This window comes from Lissotriton helveticus, chromosome 7 (genome assembly GCF_964261635.1).
Source record: "Lissotriton helveticus chromosome 7, aLisHel1.1, whole genome shotgun sequence".
In the NCBI taxonomy this organism is placed as follows: domain Eukaryota; kingdom Metazoa; phylum Chordata; class Amphibia; order Caudata; family Salamandridae; genus Lissotriton; species Lissotriton helveticus.
Window position 1 is genome coordinate 989,584,274 of NC_136068.1, and position 27,052 is coordinate 989,611,325.

Sequence of the window (27,052 nt, forward strand, 5' to 3'; positions counted from 1 at the left end):
CACGGTGAGGAGGATGCAGTTGAGCCGGTCGGCAGCGCTGTTGGTCGGCTGGGCGGCAGGAGGTGTGTTTGCAGTTTCAGCAGGCGCAGGGTGCAAGGGAATACTACAGGGAAGCTAGATGGCAGGGGGTGTGGTGTCCAGGGTTGATGACGAGGAGAGTACTGGCGTCATAGTGGTGGAATGTCCGAGAGGAAGGGTCCTTGGTGCTGACCCGGTATAGGGGCGGACGGACGCAGATGGGCTTGCCTGTGGCGCACCAGTGGTATGCATGGCTGCACAGCGCCCTCCATTAAGTAGTGCTGCGGGGGGCTGGTCAGCTGGGAGATGGTAAACATGGGAGAGGACACTGGAGGGTGTGGGGATGCGGGGGAGAGCAGGGTTGTAAATATATATTTTTTAAAATCTTACCTCAAGGCCGGGTCACTGGTCTTCTGTGCTCCTGCTCTCCTGAATCTGCTTCCAGGAACAGGAAGCAGGCAGCCAGACTCCCTCCCCTAAGCCAATAACAATGCTGCAATGCAGTGTTGTGATTGTTCTTGAGCACTGTGACAAGGCGTTCAGCCAGGGGCTGGAGGGATTGGCATGTTCTCCATGCAGTGTAATGCAGCCTGTGTTGCGAACGGGAACGTGCGCATGACTGCATTCGGTGGCCTGAGAGGGTCGACCAAACAGTCATTGCGCACTTGAGTGGGCATACCACTCCGCCCCTACCCTGCTCCGTGAGCAGATAGCCCCACCCACCCTCAAAGGAAACATAGCATGAGAATAATAGAAAGTTATCATCATGTAATGTTTCCTCTTCTTGCACTGCTTGAAAGCAGCGGGGCGAATCTCTTCAGCCATAGCAGAGAAGCCGCCACTAGGGGATGCATCACCCACAAGCGCCTCCTCCGCTACACGTCCCACTTTCTCCTCACCTGGACATTGGCACCGTGGCGCAATCCGCTGCACTCTCTCCAAATCTGTGACTCAGCCAGCAGGAGCCTCAGCCAGGTGGGATTACACAAGCGTGGGTATAGCAGTAATGGCCAAGTCCTCTGGGGAACCTCCCGATGCAGGTGATGCAACAGGGCCACCTTATGCATGAAGTTGCAGTGGTCCCGCCACACAAGTTCAGTGCAGCTCAGGTGCCTCACCCTCTACACCGTCCAGCCAGCGCAACATCCTGTGATGCGGAGTGGGGCGGCCCAACATTGGTAATCCCCTCCATGCACCCTGCTGTAGTGGTGGCTCATGGTATGCAATGCAGACTTCTCTATGTTGGTGTGCAGGAGCTTCTCTACCATTCACAGCTCCAAGTGGCGCCAGGTGTCCTTCTCACACATGTCAGCAACATGTCTCCATGCGACTAGGCAGACTTCACCACCAGGTAAGGGCGATCGTCGATGCCTCATTGTCTACAGCCATGGCCCAGCAACTCCACAGCACCTCCACATCCCACTCCAGGTCTCAGACTCAGGCTCAGCTAGGCCTCTGACTATTATATATATAAAATCTTTATTCGGCTTATTCACAATGGAAAAACCATAAAAGAAGCAAACAATATCATACAATACAAAAATACATATGTTACGTACTATTTCATATAAGATTCATTTCACAGTTAAAAAAGAGTCAAACAAGAATGTGCAGAGAGCCGCTCAAAGTGAACTTGACGAGGATTTTTAAAGGTTCTTTCTATGTTTCATAATGGATTTTAAGAAACTACTGACAAAATAACAGACATTTTCCGTTTCCAGCATTTGCAGTCTTAAGAGAGCGGGTCTGCATTGTCTCAACCCCCAAGATCTTAATATCGGTAGTAGCCAGATCTTTCTATGGGCTTGATGGAATTTGCAAAGCAGGATCACATGCAGATTAGACTGTATTGATAAACCATCACAAGGACAGGGCGGGAGAATGGCATTCCAACAGTTTTGTGACGGAAAGGTAACCATTCTAAAGAAGGTGTTTAGCCTGAATCTTGTGATTAACATTCTTTCGTAGGTTGATGTTTGAAGTGCCAGATACGGGTGAATGTCATAGGCTAATTGAATCATATTTGCATGGATAACTGCCGTTTTTGATGAGTTGGATGCAAGTCTTAAAGATTCCAGATGTCTTAATGCTTTCTGTTTGAGGTCTTTTTTCGAGATGTCTGTTATGGATACCGGGTCCAGGTAATAGTTCTCTAAACCTAGATCATTAAAAAAGTTTCTAACATATAGGAGCCACTTTATTTTTGTGGAATTGTCCAAGTTCATTGAGTCTGCAATGATAGCTTGTGTCAGTGCGTTTTTGTCTGACATCCAAATGCGTCGCCACAACATCAGCGGTTCTATTTTAATTAGGTCCTCTATGTAGGGTATGCCTAGTTCTAGATGCATTGCATAGGTTGAGGTGCCTTTGGGGGTAGCTAGCAGGAATCTCAAAAAGGCGTTTTCTAGGAGCTTGGCGGGCATCCGAGATGGCCGCGTGAGCACAGCGCTCTCCGGACCCTCGCCGCTCCCGGCATCTTATCCTGGCTGAATCCTGATTTCTTGCAAGAATTCGTGTGGGGGACGTTTGGCTGATTACCCTGGCACTTTTCGGAATTTGATTTGGATATCATATTCCTGAGATATGGTGCTCTGAACTTTTGGGCTCCGCCCTTGAGGTGCGCCCGGGACGGGGTGCGGTTCTGTAGCCGTCCTGCAATTGAACAACAACGGCAGGAGATCTGGCCTTGTGGGTCCCCCCTTCCTAAGTTTCGGTTTCGATTCTGTTCCGACTTGGGCCACGGGTGTGGACATCGTGTTCCGGCTGAGACTTGGAGGCGGATCGACTGTTGGGCTTTCATGTGACCTATTTGCTGGCTTGGCGACCTCTACCCGAGTTGTGCCCCCTTTTTAGTGTACTTTTGATCCTGTACTTTGGGTGTCGGGCCCGTCGAACCTGGTGGCTTGTCCTGTGACGCATCTTCAAAATGGCGGGCAGAGGGGACAGAGAGACGCGCAAGACGAAAACACCTCTGCGCGGAGCTCCAGTTCAATCAAATGTCATGGACCGTTATACCCATTCTAAGGGGTCCCCCGGAGCTGCCCTGCCTGGTTCCAGTATAGCGTCCGAACGAGTTTTGGAAGAGTCGGCGGAGCCCTCCCTACAGTATATCATGGGCGCCATCTCGGGTGTGAGGGAATCCATCGGCCTACAGTACGAGGCCTTGGCCCATAAACTTGACACCGTGGCTATTGAGGTGAATCTGATTCGTGCTGATCTTGGCAAGACGAATGAGAGGGTACAATCATTGGATATTAAATCGTCTAGCCTTACGAAAGACGTCTCAGAGCTCCAGACAGAGATCGGAAATCTCCGTCGGGGGAACGACTTCATGACCCGTCGCCTGGAGGATTTTGAAAATAGGGCGCGTCGCTGCAATGTTCGCCTGGTTGGTGTACCGGAGAACCCTGAACCCCACTCGGTGGATCTCCTGGTTGAGGATCTGGTCCTGAACCATCTGGCCCCTTCTGGTCTTACAAAATTTTTCACGGTGGAACGCGCACATCGTGTTCCAGGGGGCAAAGTCAAACCGGGAGCCCCGCCGAGACCCATTGTAGCGAAGCTTTTTCATTATAGAGACCGGGACGCTATCCTGCAGGCCTCACGGGTGAAGGGCCCGGTGGCCTTTGAGAATGCTACTGTGAACTTCTACCCGGACTTTTCTCAACAGGTTCAGAGACAACGTATGGAGTTTCGTGGTGCCAAGAAACGTCTTCGGGATCGGGGCCTACGTTACGCCATGCTCTTTCCCACCAGACTTCGGGTCGAATACAATGAGCGTACCCTTTTCTTTGACCGACCAGATGTTGTTAATGACTGGCTGGACTCATTGCCTGATCGTCCTCCTGAGACTGACTCCGCCGCTCACCCGGGTGGTGCCGAAGGTGGTGTGGAGATCTAACTGTTCGGCTCTTATGTCTTATTTTGTATACACTATCAGGAGTGTTGGCCGGCGTCCCTCTACACTGTGATTATTCTGTCTTTCGTTTGTTATTTTTGTTCTTGCTGAGGTCGGGGGGAGGGTGGAACGGAGACCTTTCCTCCTCCGGGGTCTTTGTGTAGAATAGGGGTTCTTGGGCGACAGGCACACTGCAGGTTGGGGTGGCTCTTTAGCTTTTTGCAGGGGTGCAGGGTGGGGGGTGTTTCTCTTCAGTTTGGGGGAGGGGGGTTGGGAAGTTTTTTCTTTTCTGTGTGTTGTTTTCAAGGCGAGTTGCTCCTGCGTTTGCTGCTGTTTCTGATGTCTAGCTCATGGACGAGGGGTCTTGGCTCGGGCGGCTGGGATGGGGGGTAGAGGGTTGAAATTTCTTTCCTGGAACGTTAATGGCCTGGGAGATCGTATTAAGCGCAGTGTTGTCTTAAAATGTATACGACGTTTGTCACCGGACATTGTTTTCCTGCAAGAAACCCATTTGATTGGTAATGTTTGTTATGCAATGAATAGATGGGGCTACCGCCTTGTGGCGCACTCGGGGTTTACCTCCGGATCTAGGGGTGTGGGCATTCTTGTTCGAACCTCCCTCCCCCTGGCGATTGATGAGGTGATTCACGATGATCGTGGGAGATATATTGTTTTGGTGGGTAGATATGAGGGCCGCACCCTATCTCTCTTCAATGTTTATGTTCCCCCGGGTTTGCAGGCTTCTACTTTTACTGATTTGGGCCGTGTTTTGTTAGATCTCCCCGATAGTACTCTCTTTCTGGCCGGTGATTTTAACTCGGTGTTTTCCGGCCTTCACGATCGCCATCCCCCTAGAGATACCCCGCAGGCTCAGCAGTGGTTGGATGGGTTTCTAGATACCTTTGGCCTTGTGGACTGCTGGCGACTGCTGCATCCTACTCAGCTCCAATACACCTTTCATTCTGGGGCTCACGGCAGTCTGTCTCGGCTGGATTATTTCCTGATGCCCGCGGCCCAATCATCTGCGGTTCGTGAGATTTTACATTTGCCAAGGGGTATTTCTGATCACTCGCCGCTCTGGCTTCGTTTCGAGGTTGGGGTGGAAACGGCGGGCCGAGTGGCTCCCATTAACCCTTGGTATCTTTCCTCCCCTGTGACTCGTACCCTCTTGCTCAAGTCCATGGATGCATATTTCTTGGAAAACGAGGGGTCGGTCTCTTCGGCTGTGTCCCTGTGGGAAGCCTTTAAAACTGTGATTCGTGGACAGGCCCTTTCCTTGATTGTTGAAGCTAAGAAGGCTGGGAGGAGGGAGGTAGTGGACCTCGAGGGAGAGATCTCTGCTCTGGAGGGCGAGTTAGAGTCTGGTGTCACGCCTGAGAAACTCCATGCCCTGGGTCTAAAACAGTTTGCATATAAATCCTTGGTCACTGACGCTGCGAAGGTGATGTTTCGTGAGCAACAGGGCAGATTGTATGATGTGGGTGACAAGGCGGGCAAACTCCTAGCGTGGTTGGATAAGAAAGAAAGAGTTAATCGTGTGGTGCCCGTGATTCAGTCTGCGAGTGGTGAGAATGTGATTGATCCGACTGCTATTGTTGATCGTTTTGCGGAATATTTCCGTGAGGTATATGCTCCCGTGTCTGTAAGGGATGTTGCCGACTCCCGCCTTCTTCTGCGTGATATCACTTTGCCCTGTGTCACCGACTTGGACCGTATTGCTTTGGACTCCCCTTTTACGAATGATGAGATAGCCACTGCAGTTCGTTCGCTTCGTTCGGGCAAAGCATTGGGCCCGAACGGTCTGCCTATTGAGTTGTACAAATTGCGCCCCGATGGGGTGGCGCCGTATCTTCGCGCCATGTTTCTAGAATCTCGTGAGCGGAACATACTTCCTTATGATCAGCGTCTGGCGACAATCGTCGTCATCCCCAAAGAGGGTAAACCGCGTGACCTCTGTTCCTCGTATAGGCCCATATCCCTATTGAATGTTGAACCTAAGGTGTTGGCTAAACTTTTGGCGACCCGTCTCCTTTCGGTTCTCGGGGATTTGGTCCATCCGGATCAGTCTGGTTTTATCCCGCATCGAAACACTGCTCTGAATTTACGTCGCCTCCACGGCGTGCTGGCGGGGGCGGGGCGTTTGACTGAACCGGCCATTTTGGCGTCCCTGGATGCCTCCATGGCCTTTGATACTGTGGAGTGGCCCTATTTATGGGCGACTCTTGAGAAATTCGGATTCGGGTGCGAGTTTATTAGCTGGGTTAGACTATTGTACGCGGAACCTCTGGCACAAGTTGTAGTGAACGGTAGAGTGTCGGCTCCCTTCTCCTTGGGCAGGGGTACCCGTCAGGGTTGCCCCTTGTCCCCTCTGTTGTTTGCGCTCGCTCTTGAACCGTTGGCGGCCTGGCTCCGTTGGGAACCATCCCTTAAAGGGATTCGTTGGGCCCCGGACTTCGAAGACCGCGTCTCGCTTTATGCAGACGACATCCTCTTGTATCTTACTTCCCCTCGCAAGTCTTTATCTGTTTTATTTGACGTTCTTGCGTCCTTTGGCACTAATTCAGGCCTCGTCATCAACTGGTCTAAGTCATGTGTGTACGTTCTATCTGGTGTCTTGCCTTCGTTGCCGAGTAGACTTCCTCTCCAGGTGGTCCGGGATGGCTTCAAATACTTGGGGGTTTTTGTTACCTTGGACCCGTCCCTTCGTTATGATCGTAATCTCCTTCCCCCGTTGCTTAGGCTCCGTTTGGACGTTGCCCGTTGGCGCAAACTTCCCTTATCTCCCCTGGGTCGGGCGGCCTTGTTTAAGATGATGTCATTACCGCGGTTTCTCTACGCTCTCCAGAATTATTATGATCCTATCCCTAAGGCCTATTTTCGGGAGATTGAGAGCCTTCAGAGGCAACTTATTTGGGATGGGCGACCGCGCATTGCTCTCGCGAAACTTTCCATCCCGTGGTATGATGGGGGCATGGCGCTCCCTGATGTTAAGAGATACTACTGGGCTTCCCATCTGTCCGCTATCAATCACGCTATGTTCTCGCCGGGTCGTAATCCGGCATTTGAGATGGATAAATTTCAGCTTCCGGGAGGTGACTTTAACAGAGTGCTCTATTCTCGCTCCGCTGGGCGCCATCTTGTGGGACCTACTTTGATTGCTTTGTCGGTATGGCGTGCCGCGAATGTGAGCCTGGGCTGGGAGGATCGCTTGACGTTGGCGACGCCGCTTTATGCTTCGGAACGTCTGGGCGGTCTTTGGTCTTCCAAGGGTTTTGACCGTTGGGAATTGATTGGGATCTCTAAGGTGGGGGATGTGTACTCTAAGGGTTCTGTGCGCCCGTTTCAGGCCCTTCAGGCTGACTATGGCCTGAGTAGTCGGGAATTCTTTCGATATTTACAGGTCAGGCACGCTTTGGTTTCGGTATTTGCTCCTGGTGAGATTCCGCCTGACTCTTCCCCCCTTGAGGACCGTATCCTTGACGAACATCTTCCTGATAGCACTATCTCCCTGATCTATAAAAAGTTGATTAACAATCGGACTGACTTACTGGCCCGACTTCGGGAACAGTGGGTGGGAAATGGGTTGGAACTTGATGATGAGGATTGGCAGTCGGCCCTTTCCTCCCCGAAGGAGGTGGCTATCCCGGCTCGACTCCGTCTGGTCCAATTGAAGATCCTTCATCGGGTGTACGTGACGGGGCCGCGACTGATGGTGATGGGCTTTTCCTCCGATGGATTGTGTAAGCGTGGATGTGGTTTGCGTGCTACTTTCCTGCATATTCTTTGGGAGTGCCCGATGGTGGCTGCTTATTGGATGGCTGTGCTTGATCTGATGACTGTGGTGACAGGGATGTCCTTGCGTCCAGAACCTCGTCGCTGTCTTTTGAATGTTTGGGAGCCCACTGACTATTCGGTGGCACAGACTAGATGGGCCACCCTGGGCTATATGATTGCGAAGCGAGATATTGCACAACTCTGGGGGGCCTCCAGGCCCCCTGCCCTCTCGCAATGGGAGGATAACATGGATTGGTCCATGTTCCGTGAGAAAACCGTCTATGTGGCCAGGGGCAGACCCAGGGCATGGGTGAAGGTGTGGGGTCAATGGAATGAATACCGTGGCGACATTTGTACTCCTCCCCTTGTGGACACTATCGAGATTACCCTATCTCCTTAGGCTAGCGTTCTCGGAATCTTCGTATAGGGACTGAGCTGGTGTTTCCGGCTCTCCCCCCCCTTCTTCCTGATCTCTGCGCCCTTCCCCCCCCCCCCTCCGAACTCCTTAGTGCTTAGAATTTTGCTACTGCACTTCCGTTGCTGTCCCCCCCTTGCGTCCCTTGGGCTGACCTTCAGTGATACACTCTCGCCTTTTTGTATGTTTGTTTCTGTTAAAAACACAAAACCTGTTTTTTGCTCTGTATATAATGTGGAGTATTGCATTGTTGGTTGACTGTCACCTCTGCGGGCATATATGATATGTGTCTACTCCTTTTTTAGCGGCTGGCCCGTGTGGTTGTAGGCCCATCCTTGTAACTTCTTGCTTGCTCAAATAAAGGTTTTTTAAAAAAAAAAAAAAAAGGCGTTTTCTGCCTTCTGGATAAGACTAGTGTCGGTGTAACCCCAGACTCCCGCACCGTATGTTGCGATAGCCTGACATTTGGCGTTGTAGATCTTGAGGAGCTCCACTGGTGCCCTTTTACCTAGTCTCTGAGAAAAAGTTGTTAGGGCGGCGATTGACCTCTTGAACAAATGTGCCCTTGTGTTCACTGCTGGCTTCCAGCTAAGTTGGTCGTCTATCATAACCCCCAAATAGGGATATTGGGGGGTAGCTTCAAGCTTTTGGTTATTGAGCTGTATGGGTTTTATTCTTTTTTGGCCTCTACCAGCTGTCATTACGAACGTTTTTTTCACGTTCACCATTAGGTCGAGGTTACCCATAAAGGTCGTGTACCTACTCACTGCTTTCTGGAGTTCGCGGGGTGTTCGTGCAAGGATAACAGCGTCATCCGCGTAGAGCAGGGCTGGGATCAGGCGGCGGTTTATGCGTGGGAGGTCCTGAGCCCCCTCCAACATCTCCCCCTCCAGACCATTGGTATAGAGTGAGAAGAGGAAGGGGGCCAGGACGCATCCCTGCCTGACCCCACGCCCTACGCTAAACGGCGACGTCAGCTCTCCATTTACGCCAAAGCGCACTCTGGCCGTTGCTCCGGTATAGAGCTCTCTTAGAAAGTCCAAGAGAGGTGGATCTACTCCTAATTGGGCTAGGACCCTCCACAGCTTTGCATGTGAAACACAGTCGAAAGCTGCGGAAAGGTCGACAAAGACCATATAGATCTTAGTTGGGATGGCCTGGGTGTATTTGCCCATTATTAGGGTGAGGTTAAGGACCTGCTCTAGAGTGCCAAAGCCCTCGCGGAAGCCAAATTGAATATCAGAGACTATGCGCCGGTCCTCACTCCACTGCTGGAGACGCTCTAGGATCACTCTCCCCACTACTTTCCCGAGCGAATCCAGCAGTGAGATAGGCCGGTAGCATTTTACATCTTGGCGGTCCCCCTTTTTGAATATGGGGACCATTATTGATTTGGTCCAAGAGGTTAGGATTCCCTCATTCGCGGCCGCTATACAGACTCTAGTTAGGATGGGGGCCCAAAGATCTAGGTTGCTTTTAAAAAAGTCCACTGGGACCCCATCGGGTCCTGGTGCCTTGCCAAGTTTGCTGTTCTGCAGTGCCTCCAAGAGATCTGGGATGTCAAAAGGGACCAGGATGGGATACTGGGCCTTTGGGGGTAGTTGTTCTGTTGGTGAAGTATTTTTGAAGATAACTTCAAAGTGAGAAACCCATGTATTTTCGTCGATAGCGACTTCTATTTTTGGGATACCTGTCCGTGAGATATGGAGTCCTGACTGTGCGCCAAAAAAGCTCGCTGTTTTTTGACACTGCGCCTTTATGGAGGTCATCCCATAGTTTTTGCTTAAGTTGGGCAGTTCTCAACTTTCTTTCCCCTATATATTGACACCTCAAGAGTTTGATCTGAGCTGTATTTCGCGGTTTGTTATGTAATGCAGATTTTAATTTTGTTAGTGCAGCTGTGCAATCATGATTAAACCATTTTGGTTTTGTGGAACGGTTTGATTTTGGTTTTGAGGTGAGGAGGTCCTTTATGGAATCTAAAATTGATTTAAAGTTTGTCAGAACTTCCTTATGATTTGATGCAAGGTCCAGGCATTTTACAATATTTGGATAGGTCCGAGTTATTAGTTTTTTCGTTATATCCTGCGGATTAATTTTTACCCATTTGATTGTGAATCCGTTATGTTTACCGACCTGGATTTTGTTCTGTATGAGAGTGGTCGCCATCTCCAATTTATGGAAGGAGTTGGATGGCATAGAGATCTTGATTGTTAAGGCTGAGTGATCGCTGAGGGGGTTAGCAATGACCCCAAAATCTTTAACTTTGTTCATAAGGTTTGGGGAAAGGAGTATAAAATCTACTGTGGTTTGATGACCTCTGCCCACATAAGTCGGGATGAATTTATTTGGGTCTGCTTCCGGGTAGTTTGCAATGTGCAGATCCAAGTCCGATAGGACAGTGTTAATAGCATTTCCCAGTTTATTATGAGCAAAGTGCGGTAATGGTACATTAAATTCGTCTACTATCCCGCAGCACAATAGGTTGGTCGCTGTGCAGGGGTGGAGATTAAAATCTCCTCCCCAGATTAGATTGGTTGCCTTGTTTACAGATCTCCAGTGATGAACTTGTTTTAATTTATCATATAGGGTTGTGAGGAGAGTTATAAAGTTTTCTTCTGGTAAATTATTATATAGATTGGTCAAGATGATTATTTCTTTATTTGCCAGGGTTAGTGAGAGGATTTGATGATTAGCATCCTGAGAGAGTGTAACCACTTTGTTAAGTGGTAGGGTGTTTGCAATGTAAATTATTAATCCGCCTTTCGGTCGACCCATTAGGCTGGTTAATGCTGGAATGAAAAAGGTTTTATAGCCTTGTAGATGTAGTTCTTCTAGTGACCATGTCTCTTGGAGGCAGATTATTTGATATGGGTTTAGGAACTTCTGTGCAGATCCATCCTCGATTTTATTTCGGAGGCCTGCGGTGTTCCAGTAAAGTACTGTGATTGATGAAGAGTCGTCATTTGATTCTTCTATTGAGGTTATGAATTCCTTGTTTCTAGAATCTGAGAAAGTAATAGGGAGCTGTGGTGACAGGGATACGTGATGCTCGGTTGGAGGGATCTCTGTTGATGGTCAGTCGACCATTTCTAGGCCACTGTACCTATTGTATAACGGGATGTTATGCCGTGGATCCCACTGGGATTGACCTCTGAATGGGGGCCATTGCGTGTGGGGTTTTCTATCGTCCCATCGTCCACCCTGGTGGCGTTGTCTTACTGTGTGCCAGGAATAGTCTGGCTCATATATGTTAGGGGGAGCATGGTATCTAGGGTTTGGTAGGTCGTCCTGCCTGGGGAATGGAACAGACCAGGGAGGCTCCTGCTCCTGTATGAAGCGGTCCACTTGCCTAAAAGGATAAAAAAAGGAAAGTGACTTGATCTTAATTCCTCCATTTGAGGTGATATCTTCCCACGCGCAGACATAGTCCGCTATGCGTGGGTCCTCAAAAGTGATCGTTATACAATCCCCGGGAATGGTTTTTCTAGTACTGCCCACCCACGGTACCCTTGCTACGGATCTAATTCTTCCGTGCCAGGTAGATGGAATCGGGCGGTTGGTCTGGAGCCAATGCTGGGCCTTATTTTTTAAGGACCAAGCCGTTTCCGAATTGAGATCTGTTAATTCGGGTACACCGGCCATAACCACCACGTACGGTGAGGCCTCAGGAGGGAAATCTGCTGGGAGTCGTGAAGGGCCAGGATTCCTTGCAGTATTTCTCTTGGGCCTATCCGAGGGGGTTTTTGGTGGTGGGACTGAGGGGACTAAAGTTTTTGTTGTTGATTTATGTACATTTTTGCCAGGAATTTTGTTAGCGAAGCTGCTGGGTGCGACCGGGGTGGCTGCAGTTGTGGGTGTCGCACCTGAGGAGGTTAAAGTGATTACCTGTTGCAAGTTATTAGTAGTACTCAGAGCAGCAGCAGTTTTTGATGTTTCAGTCGAATTTAAGGTGTTCTTATTGGCGGGCACATTTGGAATAGTTATCCGGAGAGTCTTTTGTTGCGGATTGGGCAAAGGTGGATTAGCGTTAACTGAGTTGGTAATAGTTAATTTATTAATGTTATTTCCTCCTGTTTTTTGTGAGCATGATGAGAAAGTTGGTTGTTGGATTTTTAGGAGTTTTGAGATTTGTGACTCTAGAATTACTAATCGGTGTTCTAAGGGTTGGAGTGCCTGTTTAACTATGCTGGCTATGCTGGACAGTGTTAATTCCTGGGCCTCCATAACACTCAAGTCCACTTGGGCTTGTGTGTGAAGGTGAAGGTCCAAGACTTTCGGAGTGGATGGTTCCTTTTCTGACTGATGGTCTGATGCTAAAATCTCTATTTGTACCAATCTATCGTCTTGATTTTGTGGGATGCTGGATGGCAGCACCAGGCTTCTTGGTGTAATAGGATTTCTGGGCGCCCTTTTCTTACTAATAGCTCCCTCCCTCCTACCCCTTTCTATTCTTTTGTCTGTGGAGGAAGTTTGTGGAGAGGTTACAGGAAGTAATTCTGGTGTTTTTTCTAAATCGAAGCTGAGCTGGGTGTCCGCAAGCTGGGATACTGACAGGTCTACTGTGTTTGGCAAGCTGCGTCTCTCTCGAGTTGGCACTACCTCCGCGTTTGAAGCTCCTAGTACTGGGGATCTGGCTTGCGCCAGAATACCTAGTGAGGATCTTTTGGCAAATGCCAGATCTAAAGAAACCCTTTCTTCCATCATTGAAATACTCTGATCTATAAATGTATTAGCCTTCGTTAGGAAGTCGTCCATAGGGCCAAGCAATTTACCCACTGAGCTAGGGGTTTTAGTTTTAATTTTGGATCCTCTCGTAAGCACCATTATTATTCTTATTGGGCTATGAGTCGGAAGGGGTTCTTCAAGTAGTGATAAGTTGGGGATGTCCCGATGAAGATATCAGAGGGGTGGCCCAGTCCAGTCTCTACCAGCCTCTAACGGCCTCAACGGCCCGCTCTTTGCCCGGTCTTCGCCCCGGGCTCTGTCCCGCGCGCGTCCCGCGTCGCGGAGGAAGTGATGGCAGTGAAATACGTGTAGGCGGTAGGCGCGGCCGCCGGGGGAAGAGGCACCAGCTGGGCTGACTCTGGAATGCTGGTCCTCGCAGTCCCCCGGTCGGTGCGCTCCGCAGTAGAGATTGCCTCTAAGCCTCAACCCACCGGACTCCAGCTGGGAGCGATGACCAGTCTTGCCGATTGCAAGACGCGCTCACACCAGCGAGTCCGCTGCAGTGGGGAGGCTCGGTTCCCAGAACAGTTTCAGGCGAAGTAGAGTATGTCCGTGGCAGGCAGAGGAGCAGAGAAAACGCTGTGAGCGGCACCCGCGGAGCGGGTGGCGCGAAAGGTAATGAGGCGGAAAGCGGTGGGCGCGGCCGCCGGGGGAAGAGGCACCAGCTGGGCTGACTCTGGAATGCTGGTCCTCGCAGTCCCCCGGTCGGTGCGCTCCGCAGTAGAGATTGCCTCTAAGCCTCAACCCACCGGACTCCAGCTGGGAGCGATGACCAGTCTTGCCGATTGCAAGACGCGCTCACACCAGCGAGTCCGCTGCAGTGGGGAGGCTCGGTTCCCAGAACAGTTTCAGGCGAAGTAGAGTATGTCCGTGGCAGGCAGAGGAGCAGAGAAAACGCTGTGAGCGGCACCCTCTGACTATTAGCGCTTTCAAGGTTTTGCCTGCCATGGTGTTGCAAGGAGGGCGCTGTGAAAAGTGATGCATCACAGGATGCCCCTCTTTTCATATGTGTAGCCCTGATTCTGCATTTCCTCTTCCCCTGGGACTCAGGCTGGTCATTCTGTCTGTTGGGGGGTTTGGGGAAGTTGTTGACCTGTGCTGCACTTGTCCCTGACTGCTTCTTTCTGCATTCCATTGTTTTTCTTTCATTTTTTTCATTGGAGGTGGACTTATTGGCTATTTTTGCCTAAAGAGGCAAAAATGGTGAGTTTCTGCTGACTAACGTGAGTTTTTTGCCCGTAAATTGGCCCTTCGTCAGTTTTTGCCCGCTAACATCAGAATTTGTCTCGCCTTCACATTAGTGTTAGCGGCAGTTTTCACTGTGGCTACCTGAAACTATCGCTATGTAGCCACGTATTGTAAATACATCGCTAAGAGAGCGATAGTTTCAGTGATGGCCCGTGTTAAGAAAAGTGCAGCTAACTAACGCTAACACAAGTTAGCAGCAGTTCTTGTAAATATACCCCTGAGTTCTGTACAAGTTTGGTGTTTTAGGGTAGGTAGTGAAGATTAATGGGTCAAAGATGGAAGGATTTATCATCAAGGGCAGAGTTGTACAGAGGAGAAGGGAAGGGAGCTATGGTGATTCTTACAGGTTAGGTATGTGGTAGGAGAGGGAGCGGCCGAGCTAGCATTGTGAGGTAGGATGTGGTGAAAAGCAGTGGAAGGGAGAGTTCTTCAGAAGTGGTCGGGAGTCCAAATGTCATGCTGTGACAAGGTGCTGCATAAAGAAATCCTAGTGCAATTGGAGTTGGGCTAAGACCTGGGGTAACTCGACTTGGTGACATTCCTAGGGGACACTAGATTTCCTTAGAAGACTGACTACAAGTATTAATGAGAAAGACCTAAAGATTCTGTCTTCTTATCAGGTGAAAGGGGATTTATTCACCAGGAAGTTCTGAATAATAATGTATGGGCGGGATTACATAAATATTTTCCAAAATGGTCCACGGCCTCAGAGCGTAGCTAATGCAGGCCAAGTCGGGATTAAACTCCATGCTGGATTCTACTATGCATAGCAAACCTTAGGCCCAGGGGCACTGTTGCTCTTTTCAGTCTATAGTGGCCAAATTAGTTAGAGTTGCTAAGAGATATGCATCTTTTATTATAATCCATCAATTCAAGCTTTGAAAACGAACTATAAAAGCCTCCTATATAAGAAGCAGCAGAGTTAATATACTGAGTGTTTGAATAAGCTGATATAAAGCATAAAAACGAAATAAGTGAGGACATTCTGGCACCCAGTAAAGTTAGGCTCAAGCAAAAAGCCATTGAAGAACATTGTGTATGGTCCAGAAAGAGGATCGGGCAGAATTCCTAGGAAAAACGTACACAGTGGGATATTCAGATGTAGATTAGGCCAATTTACAAAGTAATACTGAATTTATAGCCCTATTTTCCTCTACAATCGTAAAAATATCATTAAATCTATAAAGAGCTTGGGGTGCTGATAACCTACCAGCAATTCTGCTGAAAACAAATATTGATTTGTGGACTAATGTACTTTCTGTGGTATACCAACGCTTTCTGGCGGTAGGTCAGTTACCGCTCAGCTGAGAAGGGGCTATTATATAGAGCAATAATTATAAAGGAGCTTCAACTGCCCTTAAATCTTACTCTATGTAGGGCTAACATTTTTGCAAAAATCTTTGCATTTACAACTGAAGGAATGGGTTGGTGAAAAGAATGTAATTGCTATAGAACAAGAGGGCATTAGGGAGAGTCATTCCACTCTTGACATTATTTCAATTTATGGTTACTTGCTAGGAATACTGTTGACCAAAGAGGGCATTGTTTCTGATTCCTTGTCAACTTTAGAGCATTATTTGACCTGAAAAACAGAAACATTAAATGAGATAAATCGAGTTCATTGGAGTTCCGGAGTGGGCTCCATTCTATTTTAAGGGAACTGCATAGAGGCAATTGAGTGGCATTAGATAATGAAGCATCTACATAATGGAACATTTGAGAAACAAAATGGTTTAAGATATGGTTGTGTGCTTGCTCCATTTTTATTTGCATTTTTATTCATCATACCTTCCAGCAGCCTTTGTTAATACTGCTTTTCCTAAAAAATGTGTGAAGTTCACATTATTTTCCTACTGTATGCAGATAACTCATTTATAATCGATACCACTCAGATCGGTCTACATAGAAAGCTGAACAACTTATTTAAGTATTGTTCATGTAATAAGATGGCACAAAATATGGATAAGACCAAAGTTCTGGTCTTTGGTAGGAAAGCTGCATCTTTTACATGGACTGTGGGAATAACCAAACTGGAGGAAGTGCCTTCGTACAAGTATTTAGGGATGTTGCTGTGCTGGACTGATCACTGAAAATCTCTAAATATATGAGCACTATCATCAGTTTTTGGTTTAAAACAATTAAACAGAGTTTACGGGGGCTATTCATCCAGACCCGTAAGTTGCTATATTATGTTATGACTAGTTGTAGAGGGCGTGTCTTACCTGAGAGCGTATCCAGACACTAGAGAATCTGGTGGCTGTGTTGATCAAGTCTGAGGTTGCGGTAAAGTGTCTCGTCTTCAGTTTCTTGTGGACTTTAACAAACTGAGGAGGCGACTCTGATGTGCAGGGGAGGTTATTCCAGCCTTGGGTACGCGGTACGTGGAAGTGCGGCGGCCAGCTTTGGCTCTGAGGTACAGGAGACATGTGGGAGTCGGAGTCCAGCCGAGTGGGGGTTTCTGGTTGAGGTGTGGAAATTGATGTGGCTGTTGAAGGAAGATGGACCTGATGATGATGAATATTCATTTTTTTTTTAAATCTGTTTTTATTCAGTTTTGAAGATTACATCAACATGAAAAATAACATGTATCACATAAACATGACCATGTAGTATACCATCCATCTACATGAAATAAACATTACGATTGATCAGCGGATCATGACAAACATGTGTTTGATGTAATTGTAGACACAGCTACAAATGTAGTCTCGATAGTTGTATATAGTCCACAAGGATAACCGTCGTCATGTGGTGAATACAGTTCCTGTTTCACTTTGTGTAAAGTTTTGCAGATTGTACAGCTCGGGCAAGTGCACAGATGTTATGAACAACAGAAAACAACAAACAAAAGTGTAAAAAACTAGCAGTAGCAGCAGCATATATTGGTGTTCAAATGTGTGATTCACCCCCTGTCTCTCCCTCCCCTATTCGCACTCCCCTTACCCCCATCCCCTCACCCCAGGAACTTCCCCTTCCCATCCACCTTCCGTGCCGCAGCACTCATCGGACGCCAGGTGGTACGCGCTCCCCTGCCCGTCAATGCAATTGCCTGCTATCAGGTTGCTCCTCTCCCCACCGGGGCGCCTCCCCTACCCCCCATTGTCCCTCCGGGCCATCTCTTTCGATGTGCATCAGGGCTTGAAGCATTCCCTCCCATTGCTGTGCCATGGGTGTCTTCCGTTGCCCCAATGTTTCCTCCCGTAGGATGGCAATCCCTTCTGCCTTGGCCCACGCTAAGAATGAGTACCTCCATGCCCGTATGTGTGGTGGGTCACTTGCCTTCCATTTCTTGGTTAAGAGCTGCTTGGCTACCACCAAACCCAGGTCTATGATGATGAATATTCATAAAGCCCAAACTCAATACCCTAAAAAAAGGGTGCCCTGGGACTCGTTAACTAAAAGACTGAAGTTATGCCCTTTGAAACAGATATGTTTTCAGAAGCTTATGAGACTTCCAGTGGCTTTTTTCAGCCCTGAGAGAAACAGGTAAGACAGTTCCATAACTTTGGATCCAATACAGAAAAGGTACTGCCACTCTTCCTTTTTGGTATAAAATACAGAGTAGTCAGGAGTAAAGCTTCTCCGATCTTAAAATCCACCTTGGGATGTAGCACTATAATATCTCAGAGATACTTATTAGGACTCTTTGGGACTGTTTTGATAAAAGGCTCAATGAGATAAATTGAAGAGCGCCTTATTCACATCAGTGTAACTCTTTCAAAGCGGTAGAGGCTTAATCATATTTTCTCCTTCCTTATATGATCTTAGCAGCTCGATTTTTCTCGTGTTGGAGTCTACCCAACATTTTAGCCGGAAGTCCTAGATACAGTACATTACAGTAGTGCAGATGTGATGGAATCAATGCATGAACCTCTAACTGGTGGGTATACTTATGAAGAAGTGGAACCACTTCCCGCAATAATTTTAAATGTAGAAAACAAGAAGCTGATACCATATATACCTGTTTGTTCATACTCTATTCAGCGTCTATTATCACATCCAGGATTTTTGCTGTGGGAGCAGGTGCATTACCCAGATCTACAGACCACCAATTTGGTACCTTCGTTAAGGATCGGAGACTAAAACAATTTTGTTTTGTCATTTTTCAAATTTTATGAATTTGCCCACATCCAATTCTTGACTTCCTGCTTGCAGTTATGGAAATGCCTGGACGAGGTTAGTTCACCAGCTATTGATAATACTATCTGTGTATCATCTGCATAGGACATTAAGGAAAGCCCGAAATTCCATATTAATTTTGTTAGAGTAGCGATGTAAAAGTTAAACAGCGTACGGCTAAGAATGGAGCCATGTGGCACTCAACATGTTAAAACTGTGTTTAGAAATATTTTAGGCCATTTTAACAGTCTGGGTTTGATTATTTAGGAAGGGGGACAACCAATCCAAGGCATCCTCTGACCCCCAATTTTTTAAGTCTAGTTATCAGAATTGGATCAGAGACTGTCAAATGCAGCATTAAGATCCAATAAGATTAGTGCTGCAATATGGCCCTCATGTGATAGGTTCATTATTTCATCAAAAACAGTTGCAAGGGTGGCCTCTGTACAATGAAGGGGCCTAAACACAACCTGTGCTTTGTCCAATAAATTATTATTTTCTAAATGTTTGGACATTTGTCTGTTAATTAACTTTTCCATTATTTTCTCTGAAAAGGCAGACATTAGATGGGCCTATAAATTAAATGTTTTTCGGGATCTGCATTAGTTTTTTTGCTATTTTTATAAACAGCAAGCCATCCATGGCTAGGGATATGTGGCAGTAATAATTGCTTGATTACATTATTTAGTTATTACTGGTCTAAACAAATTCGATCCTTTGTGACAGCAGGAGGCCAGACACGGATCCAGTGGTGAGTCAGATTTAATTATCAAAATCATATCATATATGATGTAATATTTCAAAACCCTTTATTTAAGAGGTTAACTTCCATTGAATCGATTCTTCTTTGTCCCTCTGATCGCTTACAGTAAAGTTGACGCAAATGTCATCTATTTTCTCCTAAAAGGAAGACAAGAAAGCTTCACATAGAGTGTTTGAGCAAGCATGTCTGGTATTAGAGAAGACCAGAAAGCCCATGCGTTTTACTAGCTTAAACACTTCCCTCTCAGAATGTTCCGCTGCCAAAATTGTAGCAGCAAATACTTTATTGTCAATATGCATAATGTTGTATATGTTTTAATTCATGTTTTTGTACAGATTTTTCATTTTCAAATTCTATTTCTCTCAAAACCCTTTGGAATTTTTTACATCTTCTTTCAGGTATATCCAACTTACTGGAGTGCGAGTGAGCAGTCGGGACACTCCTGGATCTCTTAGTTGTTACTGGTGTAATGGTGTCTAGTGCATTCATTATCCAATTCTTGAAATCAACCGTGTGTTGGAAAACTTCTCTGTCTCGGCTGTTAGTGGGGAAGGGATTTCTTTTGAGTGCTTCCACTAGACTAGGTTTAGTTATTTTAGACCATGAAATAGAGATATTTCAACCTCGGCACTCTAGTACAGTTATAGTGTCAATTGAAATGGTTATTTAGCAAATAACCAGCAGGACATTGATTCTGTTCTGGCTATGACAACTTATTATGAATATATCACAAAGATGTTTCTTGAATCATAAATCTGAAGTTAAAACACAGTAGCAATATGATTAGGAATAGACAGCTTGATGTGACAATCCTTTTTAGGCGTTGAACCGGCAGCCGACACGTGTTTCGTTTCTTTGAAACTTTTTCAAGGCTTTAGTTGTTGTGTTGCATGTGGAAGCACAGCTTTTACATAGAATTATCCACTTCTCTGGTGTGAGAACTGTCCTTTCCCTGTAGACTCTATAAAAGTAGTAATCCTCTGTGAAACAGAAGATCGTGTCAAGCGTTATGCTTACTATGTCCACGGATTGTTTATTCATTTACGTTGTCGCAAAATCATGGGCTGTGATATGCCCCTTTTGTGTTTAAATATGTCTTGTGGCGGCGTCTTCCCCGGGTATTATCATGCAGCCTATTTTAGACCATGTTTCACCTGTTGTCAGTTTAACTGACAACAGGTGACAAAGGTGTAGAACTAGACAAAATCATATATCATATTACATGGCATTCTATAATGGTCTGTACAAATATTGTTTACCAGTCTCACCACAACCTTTGTCATCCCATTTTATATTAAAATCCCCTAGCGCACAGAGATTATTTGAGTTCATAGAATTAAAGGCAATTGAAACCTGTGCAATATCCTGTGGGACTATATAGTAATAATAAAAAGGACAAGATGGAATTTAGGACAATCGTTATCGTAAACAGGAGAGTTTCTGCCAGTGTGCACTGTGCTTGATCCTTTTGTTTAAATGGACCAATTGCTCTATAGATTGAAGATAAGTCCCCGCCCATGCCCGTTGTTCTATCTTTCCTAATTATGTTATATACAGTCGGGATATCGTTAACCAAACCTGGGCCAGACACATAATTTAACCATGTTTCGGTTAAACTTAGAGGGGCTTATTTACAGACGCGTTGTGCTGCCGCTATGAAACTTTTTCTGATATTAAAAGTGATGCACAGGCGGCGCTAGGGGCTTGTAAATAAGCCCCAGAATGTCTAAATATCTAAATGTTCAGGTCCTCATTTACTTAATTTTTGATGCTCTGCAGTGCAGCAAACCATCATGCTGCGCTGCCATGCATAAAAAAAAAGGTCAGGAGTGCTTGTAGCTACAAAATACAGTACATACCTGCCATTCTCCTCTACACCAGTACACCAGTGGCCAATGCTGACACCCTTGTGCCCTGTTGCAAGGGTGCCTGTGTTGCAGGGATGATGGTTGTTGTACAGGAAGGGACAACGTCCTGCATTAAAACAGTAACTAATGGAGTTTTGATCCTTCTATGTGTGCTGCAGAAGAAGAAAGGAGCAGAAAATGAGGAGAAACAAAAGGAGGTCTCCTTGTTGAGCCACTCCTATGCCCCCCCCCTCCCTGGGAGGCTTAGGATTCTGACGTATTCCCACTTTGTAAATCTGGGAATGTGACAGGTTCCATGGATGTTGCATGGGAGCACCCACAGTAACATTCATGGAACGCCTCTTTCACACAGAATAATGCATTCAATTGGCCCATATTTACAAGCCCATGGAAAGTCACACAGGGGGACTTTATGTGCACTTGCAAATATGGGCAGGCACACTGCGCCTCCAGTGCTTCTAAAAAAGTGACTCCCCGGCGGCACAATGGGCTTGTAAATAAGGCCCTCAGTGTCTAGGAGAAAAGCAATATCTGCATGTTTACTAAGTGATTGACAGTTTAGCAGTATGCCCTTGAATGTCTTTTTAGGAATAGTTTCTCCTTAGAACATTGATGCAATGTGGTTTAATCAATTCTTTAAGAGAGCCCTTCGTTGTACCACTTACCATTGTATTCTTTAGTTTTAATAGTTCTTCGTGTGAGCACCAAATATGTAGAGCGAAACAGGCTGCATGTACAGCATCCGGGATGCTGAGTGGCTTGCCTGTGGTGCACCTTTGGTACCGATTGACACATTTGCTGTGCGTGCATGTACAGGTGTTCGATTTAAACAGTGCTGTGCGGATCAGCACATTGCAGACCAGCCCGTGACAGTTGTTCTCCTAAGATGGCACCTTCCGGAAACCAAAAACAAAAAGACTGGAGAGAAGAAAAAACAAATAAGTTGGCCACTAATACACCCACCTTTAGAGGCAAATTTGCACAGTTTGTTTTCTAATGAAATATAGATAAAATCTTAAACTGCAGCATGCAGAATGCAATTGAAAGTGTGCAACAGAAGTATTAAAGTAGAAAGGTAAAACGATTTATAGACTCAAAAAGAATAAGAAATGTATCTAACTTTCCTTTTTTGACCGGAACATTAAAATTAGGAGTCCTATCCTAAAATACCTTTGGCTCTAATTTACAAGTTTCCAAAATAGTAATTACATGCTCTTGTAAAGGAATTTTAAAAATGGTATCTGCTAAATCAGACAAAACTTCATGTAGTGATATACAGCTTTATATGTGTAAGTGATGAGCTTGAAGAGTCTGTATTTGTGATTGGGAAGCTACTGAAACTTCTTGAGGAGTGAGGTGATGTGTAATTGGGAAGTGGGAGCTTAAGTGAGTTTTGGCCACAATGTTTTATATGACATCAAGCCTTTGGGTCTGTTGATCAGTGATGCCGAAATAAAGGGGCATATTCTCAAGGACTTATCGCGAGTTAACAGCACTTTATTGCAGCAAAAGTGGTGATACATTTATCGCCCCATTTGCAAGCTAGTGCTAACAGCCGATATCACCAGTTTCCCTGCGATAGCAGCCGCAAAAAACATAGCCACAGATGACACTGGCAACTATCGCTAATGAGATGCAGAGTAGGCGTTCCCGTGTAAAAAGCCACGACAACACAACTTCGCAACATTCTTAATGACCAACCAGATTGGCAATAAGAACACAAAACAGGTGATAAGGCGTGTTAGCAGCAGGAATTTAACACCTGCTCTTACCTGGTGTAAAGTCGGATGACGACCTGCACCAGAAAAGGGAGCCCAGCCCAGAGCCACACTTGAAGAACAAAAGATGCCATGGAGCTACTGATCATGCAGCTCGGACACCCAAGAGTGCCACAACACACACCGCCACCACCCCCAAGCCCTCAACCTCTACCCTGGACCCCACTGACCCCCCCCCTCCCGGACTATAACAAGGCAGCACAGACAAAGACAGCGGACCTGCAGAAAACGGACCAGCCTCACAGACCCAACACCAGAGGATGTCATTGCCCACTACAAGCGCAAAAGGACAACCATCCTCTGCATCCTGACCATCATTGCCCACAGGTTGACGGTGCCAACACAGCGGACAACCAACATCACTCCGCAGACAAAGCTGCTGGCTGTGCTGCATCTGTTGGCCTCTGGTGGTACCTTCCAACCAACAACCGCCAGAGTTGGAGGAGTCTCACAGACAGCCCTATCAAAGTTCCTCCCAACTATCTTGGATGCCATCATCAGCTTGGTACCCCAGTAACTTTACTTCCCCTACACTGCGCAGGAACAGCTGGAGACCAAGTAAGGCTTCTACACCTTAGCTGGCTTCCCGCACATGTTGGGGGATATTGACTGCAAACATGTCCTACTTGTGCCCCCTGTCGACACTGCACACAATTACCGCAACAGAAAGCATACTCATCCAATCAATGGGCAGGCAATAGTGAAACACCGGGGACTCTTCACCAATGTCAGCGCCAACTTCCCAGGCAGTGTGCATGATTCCTACATCTTCCGACAGTCAACCGGCGCTTCCAGGATGGCACCTACGGAAATGTCCTGCTCGTTGGTAAGTACCAAATGAACACACCACACACCCCAACTCCACAATCATGCAACTCACAACTCTGGTAATGCACATGTTACAAACTCACATACAACATGCCCACCCACCAGACACGACAGCACAACTTACTGTGGTAACCTGGGCTAGCCATGTACATGAGCCATCAACAGCATGGCACCTCAGCCACACAATAGCAGAATGTGGGGGGAGGTGTGAACCAGGCATGTGCGCAGGAGGCAAGTGACCCATGAATGAAAATGTACACAATGCCAAATGTGGCGTGGATGTGCTGGCCAGACTGCAGTATGCAGACCACAGACATATCCATGTCTACATACACTGCTGGTGTATGTAGACATGGATATGGATATGTCATTTCAACCTGTAAGCATGAGCAGAGTGGGTTGGCCCGGCGTATGCCAGGCCAGCATAGGGGTGTGAATAAAAAGCACATAGCTCTGGGCATGGTTCTCTTCCGGAATGGCCAATGTGTCTGCCAGGGTGGCGCCTCCCACCCCGCCACGAGGCCGACACCATCGCCATGGGCGGTGTTGCCGCGATCCTGCGCGCCTGCTGCACCCCGGGCCTCTGGTCGCCGAACACGTCTTGCCCGCCCCTTCACACCCAGGCCTCACTTCTCACCTGCCGACACCAGCGTGTGTCAAAGAGGGCCCACCACATGCTGGTGCAAGCTCCAAGCCCGAGGCCTGGGACCTTGGCAGCCTCCTCAGACCATCACGGCCTCCGCGACACAGGCCCGCAGTACTCCTTTCTCGTTGACGTGCTCCACCGCTGCCTCTGGCCTACACTATGGTCAAGTAGGTCACATATTTGGAACTGAGTCTTGATATACTGATGGCCGAGTTCACATGTTCATGGAACGTTTGATATCAAAGTACTCCCTTCGATGTGCTGCCAGCCATCTCTGTGCATAGCATTCCAACCACACGTGTCTGTGGTCCCTTGCTGACAACAGCCTTTGGCCCACACTGTGGTCCAGGAGGTCACACATTTGGAACTGAATCTTGATTTCTAAATGGCCGAGTTCATATCATTACACGCAAGGAGAGGTGTAAGAGGAAGACGCATTTCAGTCCAGAGGAAAAAAGGATCATCGATACGGACAATAACACTACCAACAACTGCTCTGGTGTCCCCTGTGTCCGGCCTGCACTGCGGTCAAGTAGGTCACACATTTGGAACTGAGTCTTGATTTATTTACGGCATCCCCTTTCAGTTCCGGTGCCACTAAGTCTGTGCCCGACATTCATGGACACTCCTTGGTTGAACTTTGGTGGCATCTGAGTCTATGGCCTGGAGGTTGTCTTCATCATCATGTAGCTGATACTGACTTGGTGGTAAAAATGTGGCTGTAGCTTTCCACTCCTCCATTTGCCTGTTTCTGCCGGCTTCTGCCCTCTGCATCATGCCCTGGAAGGACACCTTCAACTGTCCCCCGCAACCCTCCATGACATTCACCTTCAACATCGATGAGGATCAGCTCAGCTCACATGGCTCTACCTCAGTGCACCGCAGGTCACCGTCCCATGGCGGTGGGCCTGTGCCAGCCCAGTACATCCGGGGCCACTAACTCTGTGCAGCTCAAGTCATGGACCCTGTCTGATAGAATATTGGATGGCCTCTGGGTCGATGGCCTTGGGGTCATCAATGCCATGTGTCGGTGGCCTTGAGCTGTCCGCTGCCTCCGGCGTCAACTGGGGTCCACCAGGTTTCACACATCAAATCGAGTCCTGACCTGCCCAGATGTCGCATCACTGTAGGATGCACACACACCACCGCCAGGACCACCTCCAACCAACAACTGCCAGAGTCGAAAGAGTCTTACTGCCAGACTATCAGAGTTGCTCACACCGGTCATTGATGCCATCATCTGCTTGATACCCTGCTCAGCTCTTCAGGTGCCACTAACTCTGTGCACCACAACTCATGGACCATTTCTGATTGAGTTTTGTGCTGTGGACAGCTCACGCAACAATGTCACCTCAGGCAGTGTGGAAGACCTGGGACGATGATGAGGAAGATGATGCAGGTGTAACACACCCCCCTGCAGCTGCAGCAGGAATATCCCGAATGGCACAATTCTAGACAATTTATTCACATGAGCATGCTCAGCTCTGGTGCTCCAACCTCAGTGCACTGCAACTCATGGACACTTCTGATTGGTTATTGGGTGGCCTCTGTACTTGCTCCGGCTCCCACCATGATCCTTCGCAGTTGTTTCTGTAATGCTGGTGTTTTCTGTTTCCACTTTAATAGTGATCACTGTTCAAGTTGTTGCCAGCATCAACCACTCCATGAGGGCTGGCTTACACTCACCCCACACACATCCAGCACAGGCGTCACTGTACATGTGACCCTGGCAATTAAGGTGCCGGGAGCACGTACCTGTAGCCAGTTCCACAAACTATCTGAGTGTGTCCGTGTGGTCAGAATGTATGCATGAGGGCCCACTGCCCTACAACATTACATTGTGCTGTGTACAGCGGACGCAACCATGTCACAGCAGGCAGCGGGTGAGACCTTAGACATGTAGCTTTGTCATCCCCCACACAATACGTAAGAGGAGTGGACTGGGCCGGCGTACGCAAGTCCAGCATGGGGGTATGAATGATTATCCCGGGGCTCTTGGCGTGGTTCATTACTGGAAATGTGCAAATGCATGTGTCTCTGTCGCAGTGTGGGTCTCCGTTGGGGAGTGTAGGTGGTCCCTGATGGGACTTAGACACCCACATGTGTGACCTAGTTCGGCTTCCATGAGGCTGAACCCCTCCCGAACATGTTCGGCCACCTCCTTCTGGCAGTCTAACACTTGGCTTTGGAATGCGTTGTGTCCTTCGGTGAGGTTCTGGGAGCCAGCAGTGGTGGTGGGTGCTTCCTGCTGTCTGGTCTGTGCAGGGGGTGTGGTCTCCTCGATGCAGCTGGGCTGCCCTGCTCCTGGAGGTGGGTTGCCTAAGATGTCCATGAGCTGTTGTGGGACTTCGGTGCTGCAGGTGTGGAGTTCCTCTTCAGCATCACTGATGAGTTGTCTGGTCTGCTCTGCTGGAGGAGTTGTTTGTCTCTGCAATGTGAAGGAGAGATGCATTTTGACATTGTGTTGACATGTATGTTGGCGCATTGTTCAAGTTTACATACAGACTGTATGACAATGTACATTGTGACTGTTTGGGAGGAGCTGACTATTTGAGGTTGTACACGTACATTTTCATTTCACAGTTTCCTGCTATGTCAGATGTGAATGGCTAGTTTCTACGTACAAGCGGACCCAGTTGTGTCCTCTGTTCTGCAGTGTAAGTTTGCACTTTGTACCACATTGTGGTCAATGTGGATGTGCTGTTATTGCTATATGTGGGTGCTGCGTTGTGGGAGAGTCGCCCCTGCAGCTGCGATTTTGGTGCCCCTTATCCCTTTGTGGTGGTGTGCCCTTGACGTTTGTGCTTTTACGGTGCTGAGATGTTGGCGACTTGGGTCATTTGTGCTCTTGGATGCTCATTATACTCTTGTGCATTGTTTGTCTGCAGATGTATTGTTGAAGCCAGGGGTTGTTTGTGCAAGTGGATGTGTCACAGTGTGACCTGCTCCTTTCCGGATGTGGTCCACAC